General features: G+C 38.2%; 1 long non-coding RNA gene and 1 pseudogene across 1 annotated transcript in view; both read right to left on the reverse strand.

The window, feature by feature from the left end:
* Positions 1 to 21,103, reverse strand: part of LOC119544348 — a 49,720-nt gene that overhangs the window by 16,962 nt on the left and 11,655 nt on the right. The window contains exons 2-3 of the long non-coding RNA XR_005218818.1: positions 6,922 to 7,075; positions 5,487 to 5,734 (exon numbers count right to left, since the gene is read on the reverse strand). This is a non-coding gene — a long non-coding RNA (uncharacterized LOC119544348). The remainder of the gene's footprint in view (positions 1 to 5,486; positions 5,735 to 6,921; positions 7,076 to 21,103) is intronic.
* LOC119544347 lies at positions 13,661 to 14,453 on the reverse strand (annotated as a pseudogene).

Here is a 21,103-nt window from a genome sequence, read left to right on the forward strand (position 1 = left end):
GGCCTGATTTTAGCTATTGATTTTTTGTGGAAGTTCTCTTCTATTCCTAATTTCTTGAATTTTTTTTATCATGAAAGGGTGTTGCATTTTTTCCAATTATTTTCTACATCAGAAGAGATGATTCTGTGGTTTATTCCCTTCAGTCTATTAATCTGGTATATTACATTTATTGATATGCATATATTGGGCCACTCTTGCATTCCTGGGATAAATCCTTCTTGGTTGTGTTGCACAATCCTTTCAATATGCTGCTGGAATAGTTTGCTAATATTTTGTTGAGGATTTTTGCATCTAAATAGTCATAAGGGATATTGGTCTATAGTTTTTTTGTAGTGCCTTTGGTTGGCTTCAGTACTGGGGTAATGCTGGTCCCATAGAATGAGTTAAGGAGTATTCTCTCTTCAAGTTTTTGGAAAAGTTTGAGAATTTTGAGTCAGTTTCAGTACTTTATGTGTTTGGGGATTGAACCATGTCCCCCACAAAAGATGTTCAAATCTAACCCTGTCCTGTGGATGTGAACCCATTTGTAAATAGGACCTTTGAAAATTTCCTCAGTTAAGGTATGGACTCACTGTGAGTAGGATCTTCAAAGACCCTATTTAGATTAAGCCAAATTGAGTCAGGATGAACCTTAATCCAATATGGCTGAAGTCCTTATAAGCAAAGGAAACTGGAAATGGAAGGAGAAGCTGGAAGTCAAAAGAAGCCAGAAGTCAGCAGAAAGCAAAAAGTAGACCCAAGGAAAGAGATACTGCCTTTGGAAGAGGATTGCCAGAATACTACTTACTCCAGGAGAAAGGAAACCCTGCCAGTATTGTGATGTTAGACATCCAGCCTCCAAAACCATGAGACAATAAATTTCTGTTGTTTAAGCCAATCAGTGTGTGTGGTATTTGTCATAGTTGGCATGGCAAACTAAGACTGTGTTTACAGGAATTTGCCCATTTCTTCTAGGTTATGCAGTTTGTTGGTATAGTGTTGTTCATGGTATTCTTTTATAATCCTTTCTATTTCTGTAAAGTTGATTGTAGTGTCCTTACTTTAGTGATTTGAGTCTTAAAGAACCCACCTTCAGTTTCACTGATTTCCTCTATTTTTTTTTCTAGTGTCTATTCCATTTATCTCTACTCCAGTTTTTATTTCCTTCCTTCTGCTACTTTTGCTGTTCTTTTTTTAGTTCCTTAAGGTGTACAATTAGGTGATTGATTTGAAATCTTTTTTATTGTTAATTGTACTTCAAAATTTCCAACATTTACAGTCTACACCCACCAAATAACAACCTCCCTTTTCCTCTGCCTATCCCCATATAATCTCTAATGTAATTTGATCCCCATGTAATCTCTAATGTAATTTGTCTCTATGAATTTGCTATTTCTAAATATTTCATATAAGTGAATTCATACAGTATTTGTCCCTATGTACCTTGCTTATTTCAATCAGCATAATGTTTTCAAGGTTTTTTAACAAAGGTGTTTTACAAATATTTTAATAAAGAGGTAGCACAACAAAAACCATGAGACTATAATAACCTAATAAATAAGAATACAGGTTTCCTTGGGTCTTTGTGAGGAAACTGGTGATCATACTCTTTTCTTTTCTATCTTATAGAGAAATAATAATTACGATGACTAAACTGATGTTACATTAGGTATATTGGTTAAGAATACTTTTGGCAGCAAGAAACAGAAAACCTGTAAATACTATCTAGAGACAGGTGGTTGTTGAACTTGGTCAACCACTAAACCATGTCATCAGGAGCCTAGGCACTTTATCTGTTTGCTCCATCATCCTTAACTATTGGTTTTTCATCTTTGTGCTTTTCAACTCATGGTATCAAGATAACAACTAAATTGTCAGGCAAGGAAGAAGAGGGAAAGCCCCTCCTTCAGCCTCTAATATGCCTTCTTATCAGGGAAGCAATATCTTTTCCAGAAGAACCCAGTAGTTATCTTCATATATTTATTGGCCAAGACTCGGTCACATGGTTACACCCAGCTCCAGGAGAAGCTGGAAATCAAGTGTCTAGAAAAGGACAACAGGATTAGCTTAGGCCAATTATAATTCATCATCTGAAGCTCGGCAGATTCCCAACTGTATTAGTCCGCTATTACTGTGATAATGCTCCATAACAAGAAAAACCCAAATCTCATTGGTTTACAGGAACAAGCATTTGTTCTTCACTCATGGGCATATAAGTCATCTGTGGCTCTGCTGGGTTTGCCCAGGATTGACTGGGCTTGGATACAGGCAGTATGTATTTTCAGGTCTGCCCCATATATCTCTTTATTCTGGTACTAGCAGCCACCCATAGCAGATTTGTCTCATGGCAAATGGTAGATGCACAAGAGTTCAGACCAAATCATAAAAACACATTAAAGTCTCTGCTCACATCATTTCCACTAAAATTCCAATTGCTGAACAAATCACATAACCAGGTCCAACACAAATGGGGCAGTAATATATACTTTGCTTACTATGGTGGCAAGTGCTGCAAAGTCACATGGCAAAGGTGTAGAAGAATAATTCTATTACAAAAAGGAAATGAAAGATTGGAAACAATAACCCAATCCATCCCCTAATTCCAAACAAAACTGTGGACCAACAGCCAAAAAGAAAGGAAAGGCTCTCAGGTAACCATTCAGTAATGTCATCCACATTAGAGTAGTTGAAAGAAGCCTTAAAACTTATTTTTCTGGTATCATTGGCAGGAAGAAGAAGAGAAAGGAAGAGAAAGTGAGGAAATGGTAAAGTTCCAATTTACTTTCCTGGGCAGGGGTTTCCAGCTATAGCATTGATGAATGGGTTGTATAGGCTGATGTGTACTGTTTAACTTCTTAAATTCTCAGTTTCATTGTCTATCAGCACTTGAATCCCTGCTGATAGCAAACATCTCCAATGCAGTATGCCAGGTATTACACTAAGTACTTTACATGCATCAGCTCACTCTACCGCCTCCACAAGCCTATGAGGTTATCCTTACTTAACATCTGAGAGGTCATGTAACTTACCCAGGGCAGCATGGCAACGTTATCATTGGAACCCAGATCCATCTGACTTCATTCACTCAGGCATCCACTACTTGCCAGGCACTGGGCTAAGTGCTGAAGGTGCAGCACCAACAATACAGACATAATCTGTAGTTCTTAGTCTCTAAGCTATACAGCCCATCAGGCTTTATATGAAGACTAAAGAAATGAGTTCAATGCAAGTATGTGTACTATTTTTCAAACAAATATACTACATGCTAGGTACTCTTCTATGAGCTTATCACGCCATATATTAATGAGCCTTTATACAAGTCCTATGACATAAGTACTATTATTCACCATTTTTAATATTAGAAAACTGAGGTACTGAGAGGTTACCTGTGTTACACACTAGTAAGTGATGGAGCCAGGATTAAAAGCTTGAGCCAGGCAATCTGGAGCTTGTGTTCAGTGCATCACCATATGCATCCCATGTCCAATAAAATACAGATTTATTTAAATATATTAGTGAATCAATATAGCTTCTTCTGATGTATTTTCTCATTAAAAGGTAATTGTTACAAAATTTATCACATAGATGACTGTAGAATATTTTATGTTAAAAGGGTTCCTTATACTTGAAAAACTTGAGAACATGGGTCTGGTATTTTTTAATGTCTTCCAAAATTGTAAACTAATGAAAAATATTAAAATAAAAAGCATTAAGTGTTGTTTCTTTTTTCTTAAGTCTGTGTGCTGGTTTGAAGCTATTGTGGACCCCAGAAGAGCCATGATCTTTTAATCCAATCTTGTGGGATGGGACCTTTTGATTGAGTGTTTCCATGGAGGTGTGAATCCACCCATTTAAGGTATATCTTAATTAGATCACTGGAGTCCTTAAGAGAGCTGGGAGCCAACACAGACCCAGATGCTTGGAGACACTTGGAGATGCAGACAGAAGGATTTTTGGAGTTGTTCAGCTAAGAGATGAAGCCCAGAGTTTGCCCCAGAGAAGCTAAGGGAGGACTTCCAGATGCTTAGAGAGAAACATCCCAGGAGAACCAATCAGAGAGCTAAGAGAAGTGAAAAGAGACAGAAGCCCAGAGACATTTTGGAGAAAGCCATTTTGAAACCAGAACCTGGGAGCAAAGGACCAGCAGACCCCAGCTACATGCCTTCCCAGCTGACAGAGGTATTCCAGATGCCATCGGCCTTCCTTCAGTGAAGGTATCCTCTTGTTGATGCCTTAGTTTGGACACTTTTATGGTGTTAAAACTGTAAATTTGTAACCTAATAAATCCCCTTTATAATCCATTTCTGGTATTTTGCATAACGGCAGATTTAGCAAACCAGAACACCTTCCAAAGCAAAAAAGAAAAGAGAAATAGCAATGGAAACTGAGATTTCATGTTTTAAGAGTATTTACTCATGATATTTTATTATATCATAAACTTTTTTCCCTTATATCATAAACATATTTCCATGTCAGTTAATATAGACTACATCATAAATTTAATTGCCCACACAGTATTCCAATAGATGAATGTACCTTCTTTTATTTATATAATCCCTCCATCTGTGTTGTCCAAATTTATCACCATTTTAAAATAATGGTAGAACAATTGCACCATAAAAACCTTTGTACATATATATTTACATACTTGGGTGATTTATTGTCTTAGAATAAATTCCTAAAAAAATCATTTACCAGAAAGTTTAAAAATAATATATAATTAGTTAATTTAATAAACAACTCCAGCTGAGAAGAGAAGAAGAGTGTGAGGAGAAATATGGGACTAGGAGAAAATGAGTCAGATCAGGGAAATTTATGACCATGTATTTTTTGTTTTTTTCTCCTCTTAAAATGTCTTATATTACTTTCTGAATAGATAATATGTTCAGATAGAAAAAGATACTCAGGTTTTAAAGAACATACAGACAAAAATAAGTCTGCCTCTTATTTATCTCCCAGTTCCCCAATTCTCCTCTCCCCTGCTTCCTTTTAGATTTTATACTTTCAGATAGGGTAATAAAGTGATTTTTTTTTCTGAGTTCCAATCCAGGCTTTTGGACACTGCAGTACTGGAAAGTGACCCTTCCTATATTTGGCTTCCAGCCTTCCCAAGTCACTGCTCAGCTTCCTTCTCTCAAAAGGCACTCATTATTCTCTGCCCAAAGCTTCCATGGAATCATTATATCGTGAAAGTTCCATACTTCACCCCTGACCCCTAAATTTATCCTTACACAATATAAACTCTGCCTTTTCACATATTGGGTTTATTTTGACCTTCTGTTGCCTCTCTGATGTGAGTCCCTGATGTAAGTCATATAAGCCCCTATTAGTATCTGGCTTAAAAGATGAGAATTTAAGGAGAGAGCCTATAAAAGTGGTCTCTAACTTTTGTATTCAAGTTTGGGTATTAAACTGTTTCAGCGGGAAAATGCATTCCTGTGTTATATTAGAAATGGTGATTGGGCTCCCCAGCCAGGTCACCAAAGCCTATTTAACCTATAACTTACCTGAACCATGATGCTGATGGCTCTTTTTCAACTATACATCCATACCATTATGTAGGCCCTACTGAAGGGCTGCTTTCCATTGGAAAATGCATGCTGGGTTGTGATGTGGGATGCTGGGAACAAATTTCTCTTGACTTCGGTGGGCAATATCGCCAATGGCTATGAAGTCAGAAAGGATTCCTGGGCATCAGTCTCAATGATCACTCACAGCATTTGAGTAAGTAAGGCACCCCTTTTCCTCAGGTGTTCTGAAGGGGGAATAAAGAGGGAAATTTGATTCTAAGTCCTAGCCATTCTTTTGCATGTTCGGGTTCTCTGTAAATTCTTTGTAGCCTGAGCACTTTATGTACTACAATACACTCTGCTTTGTGCCTAGACTATCATCATGTGCACTTAGCTACTTACTCATGCTTTGTCATCATGTGATTCTGAAATATTGAATACCTTTATTCTTGCAACTTTCAAATGAAATGCAAGCAGGACCTTAACATCAGAAAAAAAAAAAAAAATCAATCCAAAAGTACCTATTACAGTGGCTTCTACGAGACAATTTTGTTAGGGTCTGTTTCTTAACTGCATCTTTTTATTAAGAATCAAAGCTTGTTTTGTAAAGAAAGAGGAGACATCTACTATGGAAAGTAGAATTTAGATTAAAAATTTTATTGACACCTGAAAAACTAATGCTCAAAATGCAGAAATGAATGGTGAAATGTAAAGAAAAACTATGCAAAATCAATAATAAAATGCTTTCAATACCATCTTTCTTGGATCAGAATACATAGAAGAGAGTGGAATTTCCCAAGAAAGTAGAAAAGCTTTCTTTCCTTGTGACCTGGACCAGACTATTTGCTCTAAATAATTTGAAAGTAGATTAGCAGAATCTACTGAAAAGCTATTCCCTTGCAGGGGTATAAATGCTTTTATGATTGAAATAAAACTATAGCTATTCAGATTAATACCAATAAGTCATAGAATGTAGCCAACATTTGGCACTGTTACAACAACCAAATACTGTACAATTTCATTCTCTTGTTTTGTGTTCTGTAAACTTTTATTTTTCTGACAAATAATGTGTAGTGGATCTCAGCCTAATTCAAGAATGAATATGTCACCAAATCAAAGGGGGAGCAATTTGGCTTAAAATGTTTCCTTTTATATAAAGTTAGCAACAGATATTTAGAGAGCATTAAGGCAACAAAAAGAAACCTTGAAGACTTCCCTAAGCCTTGCCACAGTATTCCCAAAGTGGCATTAAATCAGAGTTGGGAGAAATTTAAGCAAAGTTTATCTGGGTGGTTCTCAGTGAGGAGCATGGTCAGGTCCTGCAGCCCAGTCAGGGGTGGTTCATTCTAGTTCATATATAAGGTATTTCTAAAGGCAATAGTCATGTGTCTGAATTTTACCAGTTTACATCACCTCATCGACAAGAACATACCTTGACAAAATTAAAGACTCCAGGTTGGATTTACAATTCCCTGCCAGCTGCCTTGCAAATTGCTTATAAGGTTCACCACTGTCAAAGCAAGCAAGTATGGCTGGATCTGTGAAAATCCAAGTGTCTGGTCTAGTGTCAATGCGTCTTTTACAACCTATTTGTACGGAAAAGTCAACAGTTATTGTTTGGGCAATGGTTCATTATCAAAAATTTTTTACCAAGTATTAGTGTATCTGCTTATACATGGGTCCATCCATGCACAAAGACAAATGTTCTCAAGGTGAGCAGAAGGCAAGTAATGCTGGCAGTGAAACAGATGCATGCTTTTTTGCCTCTTAGATGAGCTTCATTATATGGGTAGAATATGGAAAGTTATGGCGGGAAAAGGGAAGATTGATTTTGGCATAAGTAGCAAATGTTTCCTGGTGGCTGGTTTACACAAGATTAAATGCAATTACCCATTCTTCTGACTCACTAAAAAAGATTCTCAGTCCAAAAGGCAAGGCCTGTACCTGGTAGTTGAGGGAAGCCAAAGGGTCTTTCTGATTACTTATCTGCCAGAATATCCACAATTCCCGTAAAACATTAGCACAGATGATGTGAATGGCTTAATCCATCATCAACTGTGGTCATCTAAGGGAGAAAGTGTTCCTAGAAAATAAGTTAACCCCGTTGAGAATTGAGGTTTGGTATTGGGAGCAGGGAGCAGGGGAATACTATAGGAGTAGAAGGAGTATTAAGATGATAGGAGTACAGAAAATTTTTCTTGGATGAATCAAGGACATATTGTGTCATGAAATACAGCTAACAAATATGCGCTTGTAGAAGTACGAAGTTTGAGTTCTTTGCTGGAAAAATTTAAAGTTACAAAAGAGGTTAAGTTCTTTGAAGGTAGTTTTTTTCCCTCAGAGAAATATTTAAGAATGCCCCAAGCTTAGGTTCCACAGGCCTATTCTGAAATAAAAAGCACTATATATTTCTTAAATATTACTATACATTGTGATGGTTTGTATATGTTATGTCCCCTAGAAAAAGCCATGTTCTTTGATGCAGTCTTATGGGGGCAGATGTATTAGTGTTGATTAAGTTGGAAACTTTGGATTAGGTTGTTTCCATGGAGATGTGACCCAGCCAACTGTAGGTGATAACGCTGATTAGATAATTTCCATGGAGTTGTGGCCCTGCCCATTCAGCATGGACCTTGATTAGTTTACTAGAGCCCTATATAAGAGCTCAGACAGAAGGAGCTTGCTGCTGCAACTTGCAGAGACATTTTGAAGACAGCCATTGAAAGCAGAGTTTTGCTGAAGATGGCCATTGACAGAGTTTTGCTGATGCTTTGGAGGTACTAGCCCAGAGTTTGCCCTGAGAAGCTGACACAGAGACATTTTGGAGAGTGCCATTTTGAAACACAACCTGGGAGCAAGCAGACACCAGCCATGTGCCTTCCCAGCTAACAGAGGTTTTCTGGATGCCAATGGCCTTTCTCCAGTGAAGGTACCCTATTGTTCATGCCTTACCTTGGACACTTATTTTATGGCCTTAAGACTGTAACTGTGTAACCAAATAAACCCCCTTTATAAAAGCCAAATCCATTTCTGGTATTTTGCATACGGCAGCATTAGCAAACCAGAACAGATTTTGGTACCAAGAGTGGGGCGCTGCTGAGCTTGCAAATACAAAACATGTTGGAATAGCTTTTTAAATGGATAAGGGGAAGATTCTGGAAGAATTGTGAGGAGCTTGATAGAAAAGGTCTAAATTGCTTTGAAGAGACCATTTGTGGAAATACGGACTCTAAAGATATTTCCGATGAGGAATTGAAGAGAAATGTTGAATGTGTCATTGAAAACTAGAAGAAAGTAGATCCTTGCCATCTTGTGGGGGGGGGGGCAAATGTATTAGTGTTGATTAGATTGGAATCATTTGATTGAGTGTTTCCATGGAGATGTGACTCAATCAACCAAGAGTGAAGTGTTTGATTGGATAATTTCCATGGAGGTGTTACCCTGCCCATTCAGTGTTAATTGGATCACTGGAGTCATATAAAGGAATTCACAGAGAGGAGGATCTCAGAGCAGCTAAGAGTGACATTTTGGAGAGCAACAAAGAGTGACATTTGGAGCAGCTGCAGCTGGGAGACACATTTTGAAGATGGTGGTTGGAAGCTGACACTGACATTTTGGAGAACACCATTTTGAAACGCAACCTGGGAGCAAGCAGATGCCAGCCATGTGCCTTCCCAGTTAGCAGAGGCTTTCCAGATGACAATGGCCTTTCTCCAGTGAAGGTACCATATTGTTGATGCCTTACCTTGGACACTTAATGGCCTTAAGACTGTAACTTTGTAACAAAATAAACCCTTTATAGAAGCCATTCCATTTCTGGTGTTTTGCATAATGGCAGCATTAGCAAACTAGAACAGTGTTCTCCCCAATGTGTGGATATGTTGGAGCACTCACCTAGTATTTGGAGAGGAAAGGGCTACTGTGTAAGCCTTTGAAAAGTGTGGAACTTCTGCTCTCTCAAACGCCAAGGATACAATGTCATTCAATAAATGACTCTCATACTTTGAAATCTAATGGAATTTGCCCTGTGGGTTTTAGGAACTGTTTCAGTCCCATGAACCTTGTTTTTCACTCAGTTTTTCCCTATGGCATTGGGAACGTTTATTCCATGACTGTCCCTCCTTTGTATATTGGAAGCAGATAACTTGTTCTAAGTTTCACAAGTCCACAGCCAGAGGGGAATTTTGTCTTAGGATTTTGATGGGATCTTGTACTTAACTATTGTTACTGAAATGATTTAAGTTTTTATGATATTGTGATGGGATGAATGTATTTTGTATATGGAAAGACCATGTCATTTTGGGGGCCAGGGGATGGAATGTGCTGGTTTGGATGTATTATGTCTCCCAAAACACCATGTTCTTTGATGCAATCTTGTGGGGGCAGATGTATTAGTGTTGATTAGGTTGGAATCCTTTGAGTGTTTCCATGGAGATGTGACTCAATCAACTGTGGGCAAGAACTTTGATTGGATAATTTCCATTCAGGGTGGGTCTTGATTTAATTAATGGATTCCTATAAAAGAACTCACAAACAGAAGGACCTTAGAGAAGCTGTGAGTGACATTTTGGAGAGCAGCTTAAAGAGACATTTTGAAGATTGCTGTTGAAAGCTGACATTGACATTTTGGAGGACACCATTTTGAAACACAACCTAGGAGCAAGAAGCCATGTGCCTTCCCAACTAACAGAGGTTTTCTGGATGCCAATGGCCCTTCTCCAGTGATGGTACCCTATTGTTGATGCCTTATCTTGGAAACTTTATGGCCTTAAGACTATAACTCTGTTACCAAATAAACCCCCTTTATAAAAGCCAATCCATTTCTGGTATATTGCATACGGCAGCATTAGCAAACCAGAACACTTCTATACATCTTTCTGCCAAGGAAGACCTCAGATTACCATTATTACAAAATCTACTATATTTTTCCTACCCAGAATCATATGTAAACTCACATGCCATCCCCATATTCCCTAGAGATGTAAAGGAAACTTCCAAATCAACCATGTGCTTTCAGCTATAGTAAGATTCTACTTCAGGTTCTAAAAATGAATCCAACAATGACAAACCATATCAATTACAGAGTTGGTAAAAAAAAAAAAATAGTTTAACAATATTTGGCCTAGTTTAAAATATTTAAATTTAATAATGTCTGACCATTATTCTACAAGGGGGAAAATTACAAAAAAAAATTTTTTTTGAACTAGTTTAACTTTTTAGTAATTCTTCAGTAATCAAAAAAGAGCTAGCTTGTTATTTTGACCATTTTTAGCACATACACCAGAGATTATATATTGTAGCTCCTTAAAATAATGACTCATTATAATGTAAATTCTCCTTACAGGCTCTTCTATGCAAACAATAGAATATATTTAACAAAGTTCCTTTAAAATGCATAATTTCTTTAAACCACTGTCTATAAAAAAGAGGTGATTTAGAAAGAACTTACTAAAGACTAATGCTTTTTCTAAGGAAGATTCTGAATTAACATACTTATTTTCTTATGAATTTTTTCCAACTGCAACTATTTGTAAGGTCTTTCTAAATTTTATACTATTGATTTTTTTAAAAAGTAACACAACACTTCAACTTACATTAAACTAGAGAACTTTTATCACAATAGTTTCAAGCATTTAACCTTTTATATGAGGCAATGCCAATCATATCAACATCTGAGCAGCTCTACCAATATCTGAGAGAGTCCCCAGCATGAGTTTAATGGGTTACTTTTTAATAACACAATCCACTGTAATCAAGTTATAAAATAGGAGATGAAGATTTTTCAGCCTAGCAATCAAACCAATATAATTTGTTACAGTAAATTTTCCTATGATTGTGGATATTATAGATGTTATTTCAAGACAAATCTACATTTTATGAGCATTTTCAAGCCAACTGCCTAAAATCACATTATTTAATATGGATGTTTAGGAAATGTATTATTGTATATATTAATGTACTGAAGTAAATGTTTCAGGGTTAAGAAAAAATTATCCACAAAATAAGAAGGTTTTTGCTCGATTCTTACTCTATTCATTCAGATTTATGAAAGAATCTAAAATGTTTGAGGAATTTTTTTCATGAAATATCTAGTTGACAGTAATTACCAATCATAAGTGTAAAGCTCCTTCTTTTAAAATCCGTTTAGCTTCACACTATCATGAGATGTTTGGCAAACCGTTTTGAAGTTCGCAGGCCTGAAGTTCCCTGAACTGAGATGCTCAATAAACAAAATCTCTTTAATGTGCTTTCCTACAGTGGTTCAGTCTGACTGACCTAAACTAGAAAATAATTGGCCCCACAGAATTAGCTACCAGGCTTCCCTTATTCTAAGATGCACTTTTTCACAGTTTAACTTTTCTGGAATCAGAATGTCTTAATACTAATGTGCTTGTATTTCAAATTGAGTCATTTTCTTTTCTAATGAGGTGATTTTTCAGTTGTTTGTTTGCTTTTATTAATCCCTCTACCTTCCAGGAGGTCTGATGGGGCCTGATAGTACCTGACACCTCCTGTCAGTCACCTCTATCTGGGAGTTTCCCCACCTGTTTCCCCCTGAACATGGACCAATGTTACCACTTTCCATGTATGCTGAAAGGAAAGAAGCTGTCCTCAAATCAGTGGTAAGTCTTACAATCAACGGTGTCTGCACTTTCCAAGTTTGAGCAAGCATCTTTTAACTTTTGTCTTTCTATTCAGAGACTCCTTAGAGAATGTACTGATCATATCAACATTATTGGCATTAGGACCATGACCTAAGTTTATATATGACCTTCAAATAAATAGTTATGTAGCAAAGCATTGGACTGTATCTGACTGTCACCATAAACCTTGCCTTAAGGAGAAGGTACTCTCTTGATAAGAATCTATATTAGAGTCTAAATCAAAGGGTCTAATTTTCAGCTCTCTAATTATTTTCTCAATTTCTCAACAGCAACTAATCTGCTAATCAGGACAGACAAACCTCGAATTCTGAAATAGACAGCAAAGTGATTCTGTGCAACTAAATGACTAATGATAAAGGATCATGCTATAACTGTAAACCCGAATTATTAATAAATGCTCTTCTTTTCTTTATGATGGAAAATATAAAATTTTGTCTCACTTCAGGATGCCTAACCACCTGTTATAAAAGCATCTCAATCCAATTGTTGGTTTATTCTGGTACTATATTTTTGAACTATGTGCATCTTTACTTCATAAAATATAGTTTTACCACACTTAGGATGTCTAGCCAGCCATAATACAAGCTTCTAAATCCAACAACTGCCTTATATTTTGGACCAGTATCTAAAAATAATATAAATATGACTTGATAGTCTAATGAAAAAGTAATGATAAAATAGCAGACATTAACCATCTTTCCATAGATTTGAGGGTTTGCCCTATTATTTTTTAAACCTGGTCAATAATCCCCCTCGCCAAAGTTTAAACAAGGAAAAAGCTCTATGGTCATCATGCAAAAACAACTCTATACATCAAATTTATCTCCTCTAGTCTAAGAAAGGCTGATACAGATGGAGGCATCCCTCAAATTAGGGATGAAGTCCCTGTTGAGCCCTTATTAGCTAAGAGACCTTAGGTAAATCACTGAATCCTTCTAAACCTTATTTTCCACATCTCTAAACTAAGAATAATATATTACTTCAGCAAGTGGTTGAATATTCAGATGACGTAATGGAAATGTATACACTTTGTAAATTATGAAAGGCTCTACAAATGTTACTTAAAAACATTTAAAAAACAAAATCTGGGAAAACTTCCTATCTAAGCAGAGCTTTCATGAATTATTTAAGTACTCAGAAAGTAAGACCACCAGAAAATGAACTTGGCACATCTTTTTTTTCTTTTGGGGCCAATGTTTAATACAGGACATTTTGATGGAAGAAGTAAAGTCTCAAAGTCTCTTTCCTGACACAAGGATAGAATGGGGATGGGGCTCCTGGAGCTTTTCTTCTCCTGTGTTCTGGTTGCATATTGAATCCCAAGGGCTGGTGTGACAAGGTGCCAATTTACGGCCCAACATGCCCAGTATGTCAAGGGAGTCAGGTGAGGAGGAGGGAGAGACTCATCTGCCAAACACAGAAGCCAGCCAGGGAATGCTCCATCCACCTTCCTTTGGCCCAGACGAGGCAGCTCCTTCCCAGAAGTATTATTAGGGAAAAGACCATAACGCTCAGGTCAGCATTGGACCCAGCCTGTTCCTGGCTGAGTTTGGCTATAAGTTGACCCTGTGGATGTGGTAAAGTCTCCCCAAGTGTCAGTGGTGGCAGCAGTGGCAGGACTGAGCAACCACCAGGACATGGTGGTACCTCCTGAACTGGGAACAACTGCTGACAAAGCAGGAAGCCCCCCATAGACAACTGCTCCCCAGGGAGAGGTCTGGGTGGAGGCAATGCCACCCTCCAGCCCCCATGAGAGAAGGAGGAAGCAGTCTTCTGGTGCTCACGGGCCAGGCTCAGGGAGTCCCAGCTACTACTCCTTCTTCATGTTGGCAATGTTAACCTTGAGGGTCTGGTCCTCCTGAAAGCCCAGAGCCAATGTGGGGCCTTGGTCTGGGTTCTGGGCTTGTTTTGAAAATTCACACTGCTGTTTCACTCACTTGAAATAGTCCTGCAATGCAACATCGAAGTCAAAGGCATCACCTTGGTCTCCAAAGCCAACTCCAATGAACACCTGCACCCACTTCTATCTTCGATGCATGTAACAAAGAACCATCTGGAATCCATCACAGTCTCCACAGCTGTTCCAGGAAACTGATCACTGGTGTCTGGGCACTCCTGAGGTCCTGTCCTCTGGCTTGATGTAGGCCATCTACCCTTTTGCAGTGATCCACACCCAGCCCCTCCACAATGGCTGGTCCAGCCACCACTCCACAGCCCTGGAGCCATGGTCACAATTCATGCTTGCTTTCAAGGCCAGTGTACCTGCTCCAGTTTCCTCAGGCCCTCTGGCTATGCAAGACCCACCCTAAGGAGACCTGTGAGGAGAGGGAAAATTTTTCAGGTACATGAGTGATTATGGCTAGCTGGTGTCTTCACTCATTCTTTGTTCTGGGTTCTGAGGATACAGAAAGAGCAAATAGCTACGGTGTCTTCTCTGCTGGAGCTTAGAGTCTAGTATGAGAGACACACATTAATCAAATAATCAATCAAATACATAAATCTCCCACATACAGAAATACAGTGAACAGCCTTTAAAGGAAGAGTCCAGGGGATCAGAAGCACGTGAGAGATAAATTTGATCTATTTTGGTGTTATTAGGAAAGCTTCCCAAGGAACTAACATTTGGACTAAAACATGAAGGATGATTAGGTGATGACTAGATGAGGGAGGCAGGGATGGGAGAAATAGTCAAGATCAAGGGAATTGCCTTAGCAAAGGCACTAAGATAGAAGGAACAGAAAGATGGCCAATGTTGATGGAGCCTGAGACTGGGGCAGTAGAAGATGCAAGCAGGGGCCTGCCTTTATTTAAGAGTGGTGGGTCTTCCTTATAGGCTTTCAAGCTGAGAAATGGCAAGATTACTTTTTAAAAAATAACACTATTGAGAATGAATTGAAGGGAGAAAGAGTAAAACAAAAGTAAGTTTGATTAGCATGGCAAATTTGATTCGATGGAGAGAATTTTACATTAGGAGAGTATGGAGACACAGAAAAAAAGTGCTGCTCAGTGGTGGAGTGACATTAGGACTGAAACAATGCTATTGGATTTAGTGACATTGAGGTCATTAGCAAAAGCTATATTGGAAGAGGGAGGGGGACAAAATCCAGGTCAAAGAGTGGGAGAGAATGAGGAAATGGAGCCAATTGTTTAAGAAACTTGCTGTGAAAAGAAGTAAAAGATGGTGGTAGCCAAGAGGGAAGATGGTCAGGAAATATTTGGGGGGTATTTTATTCACCCTTCAAATCGTACAGATTATTCCATTGGTCTAGAATTTCTTTCTCCCTTTAATTTGAGATGTTCCTATCCAGACTACAGCTGTAGAGAGTATTTGAGGAGGAGGATGGATATTCGACAAACTTGTTTTAATTTGCTAAAGTTGCCAAAACACAATATCCAATAAATGGGTTGGTTTTTACAATGTGGATTTATTAACTCACAACTTACAGTTCTGAGGCCGTGAAAATGTCAAGGCATCATCAGGCAATGCTTTCTCCCCAAAGACCAGCTACTGGTAATCCTCATTTCCTCTAGCACATGGCCAGGTATTTGGTGACATCTGCTGGTCTCTCCCTTCTCTACCAGATTTTGTTGCTTCCGGCTTCTGGCTTCAGTGGCTTCTTTCACTGTTTCTGTGGTTTCTCTCTGTTTTCTGTGTTATCCCTCAGCTTCTCTGGCTTTTCTCTCTGAGCTTTCTGGCTTTCTTTCTCAGCTTCTCTGTGTGCTTCTCTGAATTTCATCTTTTATATAGGCTCCAGTAAGAGGATTAAGACCCACCTAGGGCATGCCTCAACAGAAATAACCTAATCAAAAGTTCCAACCACAGTAGGTCTACACCCACAGAAATGGGTTATCTTTAACATGATCTTTTCTGGGGTACATAACAGCTTCAAACCATCACATTTGTAGACTCAAAAATGACAAAGGAATGGGTTATTCACACACAGCCACTATCAACAGACTCCACAACAGGGTTTATGGTTTCTAAAAGCTGCTGTCAATGGAGTGGTCCTACAGGGGAAAAAAAAAATTTTTTTCTCCACATAGGTCTGGGGCTTCCTTCTCAAAGACCTCAATGTCCTGTTACCTCTTAACATTGCTTGTGACTTCCCCAGCTTGGAAATTTCATCCTCTTGAGCCCTAGACAGATGTGAACCCTTGGGGGGCAACACTACTTCCTCTATCCCAGCCACTGTTACCCGCCCCCCCTCTTCTCACTGTAGGGAAACTTCCACCAAGCATCCAGCCATTGGTGTTAGGCTGGTATGTGCTATGGTTGACTTAAATGGAATTTTAGCCCCTCTTCCTACCCTTTTAGTTCTCTACTGCCACTCATTGATAATAAACTGCATACCAGGAGTTGGCAATTGGTGGTTGTCTTACAAACTGCTGAGCCCATCTTCCCAACATAGGTTCAACATTTTCTGACAGATCCTGCTGCGTCTGCCTAGAAGTTCTCTTCTAGCTGAACCTACTTGTTGATGGGGCAGTGTAGTGTATCTTATAACTGAGATGTATAAAGAATATTTATTTTCCATTACTGAGCTAAGTTATTGGCTAATTAACTGAAACAATCAGAATCCATGAGAATCCTAAAAATATATAAAATTTATTTTTTTTAAAAGAGTGTTCTGGAAGCTATTTCCCTGATCCTTGGTTACAGAGCTCTCAGATAAATATGGAGTACAAATGTAATGTTTATATGTATGGAAAATGTATTGACTTCTCTCTTTGAAATAAAAAGTGATAAATAACTTCTATATGGTACCAATGCATTTTCCAATTAAAAAAATTCATTACTAAAGTTAGAAAGTTGCACACTTCAAAATACAAAGCATGACAAAAGATATGGACAGAAAATTCAACGAAGAGGATATACAGATGGCAAATAAGCACTTGAAAAGATTCTACATCATTAGCCATCTGGGAAATGCAATTTAAAACCACAATGAAATATCACCACATAACTATTGGAATGGCTAAAATAAAAATAGTGACAACACTAAATGCTGGCAGGGGTGTGAAGAAACTAGGTCATTCATACATTGCTGGTGGAAACATAAAAATGTACAGCCACCCTGGAAAAGCTTGGCAATTTCTCTATACAACTAAACATGCAATTAGTATATGACCCAGCAATTGCACTCTTGGGCATTTATCCAAGAGAAATGAAAACTTATGTTCACACCAAAACCTGCACATGAGTTTCACAGCAACTTTATTCATAATACCATGGAATACTACTCAGCAAGAAAAAGGAATGAACTATTGATACATGCAACAACTTGGATGGATCTTCATAGAATTATGCTGTGTGGAAAAGCCAATTCCAGAAGGTTACGAACTGTATGATTCCATTTATATAATATTTTTGGAAGGACAGCATTTTAGAAATGGAGGACAGATAATGGTTGCCAGGGGTGCGGGACGAGGGTGAGAGGGTGAAAAGAGGGAGAGAAGTGAATGTGACCATAAAAGAGCAACGGGAGATTACAGAGGAAGAGACTTCAGGAGAAGACGGTGGAGTAGGGAGCTCCAGGACTCAGTCCTTCCTCCAAAACAGTTAGTAAGCAGGAAGGAACTATCTAAAACAACTGTTCTAGGACTCTGGAGACCAGAAGAACACTGTACTGCATCCAGGGAAGAGTGGGAGGAAGAGGCTGATAAACTACTGTAAAGAACTGTGACTAGCCCTCTCCACGTGGTGGTTGCCAGCCCCTATCCCCCACTCCCATTGGGGGCTGCCTTGAGATCCTGTCCCTAGCTAGCTGTTGCTGACAGTAAGGGACATGAAAATCCTCTTCTGTAAGAATGTGGCCATGGCTGAGCACTGATCATGGATTTTGATTTGTGAAATTGGATTGTTGAGTTCTGGCTCTGAGCTACTGTTTCAACCCACCCCAGACAAAGGTGGTGGCAGCTATTATTTCAACCCCACACCAGAGAAGGGGAGAGGTGGTAGAAATTTAAAAACACAGTGCCTCAATTGAAAACCTAAACAATCTGATAAATGAATTAGATTTAACAGACATATACAGGACATTACATCCCAAATCACCAGGATACACATATTTTTCTAGTGCTCATGGAACTTTCTCCAGAATAGATCATATGCTGGGACATAAAACAAGCCTCAATAAATTTAAAAAGATTGAAATTATTCAAAGCACATTCTCTGACCACAATGGAATACAATTAGAAGTCAATAAGCATCAGAGACTTAGAAAATTCACAAATACCTGGAGGTTAAACAACACACTCCTAAACAATCAGTGGGTTAAAGAAGAAATAGCAAGAGAAATTGCTAAATATATAGAGACGAATGAAAATGAGAACACAACATACCAAAACCTATGGGATGCAGCAAAAGCAGTGCTGAGGGGGAAATTTATAGCACTAAACGCACATATTAAAAAGGAAGAAAGAGCCAAAATCAAAGAACTAATGGATCAACTGAAGAAGCTAGAAAATGAACAGCAAACCAATCCTAAACCAAGTAGAAGAAAAGAAATAACAAGGATTAAAGCAGAAATAAATGACATAGAGAACAAAAAAAACAATAGAGAGGATAAATATCACCAAAAGTTGGTTCTTTGAGAAGATCAACAAGATTGACAAGCCCCTAGCTAGACTGACAAAATCAAAAAGAGAGAAGACCCATATAAACAAAATAATGAATGAAAAAGGTGACATAACTGCAGATCCTGAAGAAATTAAAAAAATTATAAGAGGATATTATGAACAACTGTATGGCAACAAACTGGACAATGTAGAAGAAATGGACAATTTCCTGGAAACATATGAACAACCTAGACTGACCAGAGAAGAAATAGAAGACCTCAACCAACCCATCACAAGCAAAGAGATCCAATCAGTCATCAAAAATCTTCCCACAAATAAATGCCCAGGGCCAGATGGCTTCACAGGGGAATTCTACCAAACTTTCCAGAAAGAACTGACACCAATCTTACTCAAACTCTTTCAAAACATTGAAGAAAATGGAACACTACCTAACTCATTTTATGAAGCTAACATCAATCTAATACCAAAACCAGGCAAAGATGCTACAAAAAAGGAAAACTACCGGCCAATCTCCCTAATGAATATAGATGCAAAAATCCTCAACAAAATACTTGCAATTCGAATCCAAAGACACATTAAAAAAATCATACACCATGACCAAGTGGGGTTCATTCCAGGCATGCAAGGATGGTTCAACATAAGAAAAACAATCAATATATTACAACACATTAAAAACTCAAAAGGGAAAAATCAATTGATCATCTCAATAGATGCTGAAAAAGCATTTGACAAAATCCAACATCCGTTTTTGATAAAAACACTTCAAAAGGTAGGAATTGAAGGAAACTTCCTCAACATGATAAAGAGCATATATGAAAAACCCACAGCCAGCATAGTACTCAATGGTGAGAGACTGAAAGCCTTCCCTCTAAGATCAGGAACAAGACAAGGATGCCCGCTGTCACCACTGTTATTCAACATTGTGCTGGAAGTGCTAGCCAGGGCAATCCGGCAAGACAAAGAAATAAAAGGCATCCAAATTGGAAAAGAAGAAGTAAAACTGTCATTGTTTGCAGACGATATGATCTTATATCTAGAAAACCCTGAGAAATCGACGATACAGCTACTAGAGCTAATAAACAAATTTAGCAAAGTAGCGGGATACAAGGTTAATGCACATAAGTCAGTAATGTTTCTATATGCTAGAAATGAACAAACTGAAGAGACACTCAAGAAAAAGATACCATTTTCAATAGCAACTAAAAAAATCAAGTACCTAGGAAGAAACTTAACCAAAGATGTAAAAGACCTATACAAAGAAAACTACATAACTCTACTAAAAGAAATAGAAGGGGACCTTAAAAGATGGAAAAATATTCCATGTTCATGGATAGGAAGGCTAAATGTCATTAAGATGTCAATTCTACCCAAATTCATCTACAGATTCAATGCAATCCCAATCAAAATTCCAACAACCTACTTTGCAGACTTGGGAAAGCTAGTTATCAAATTTATTTGGGAAGGGAAGATGCCTCGAATTGCTAAAGACACTCTAAAAAAGAAAAACGAAGTGGGAGGACTTACACTCCCTGACTTTGAAGCTTATTATAAAGCCACAGTTGCCAAAACAGCATGGTACTGGCACAAAGATAGACATATAGATCAATGGAATCGAATTGAGAATTCGGAGATAGACCCTCAGATCTATGGCCGACTGATCTTTGATAAGGCCCCCAAAGTCACTGAACTGAGCCATAATGGTCTTTTCAACAAATGGGGCTGGGAGAGTTGGATATCCATATCCAAAAGAATGAAAGAGGACCCCTACCTCACCCCCTACACAAAAATTAACTCAAAATGGACCAAAGATCTCAATATAAAAGAAAGTACCATAAAACTCCTAGAAGATAATGTAGGAAAACATCTTCAAGACCTTGTATTAGGCGGCCACTTCCTAGACTTTACACCCAAAGCACAAGCAACAAAAGAGAAAATAGATAAATGGGAACTCCTCAAGCTTAGAAGTTTCTGCACCTCAAAGGAATTTCTCAAAAAGGTAAAGAGGCAGCCAACTCAATGGGAAAAAATTTTTGGAAACCATGTATCTGACAAAAGACTGATATCTTGCATATACAAAGAAATCCTACAACTCAATGACAATAGTACAGACAGCCCAATTATAAAATGGGCAAAAGATATGAAAAGACAGTTCTCTGAAGAGGAAATACAAATGGCCAAGAAACACATGAAAAAATGTTCAGCTTCACTAGATATTAGAGAGATGCAAATTAAGACCACAATGAGATACCATCTAACACCGGTTAGAATGGCTGCCATTAAACAAACAGGAAACTACAAATGCTGGAGGGGATGTGGAGAAATTGGAACTCTTATTCACTGTTGGTGGGACTGTATAATGGTTCAGCCACT

Source organism: Choloepus didactylus, chromosome 9 (assembly GCF_015220235.1).
Source record: "Choloepus didactylus isolate mChoDid1 chromosome 9, mChoDid1.pri, whole genome shotgun sequence".
Classification (NCBI taxonomy): Eukaryota; Metazoa; Chordata; class Mammalia; order Pilosa; family Megalonychidae; genus Choloepus; species Choloepus didactylus.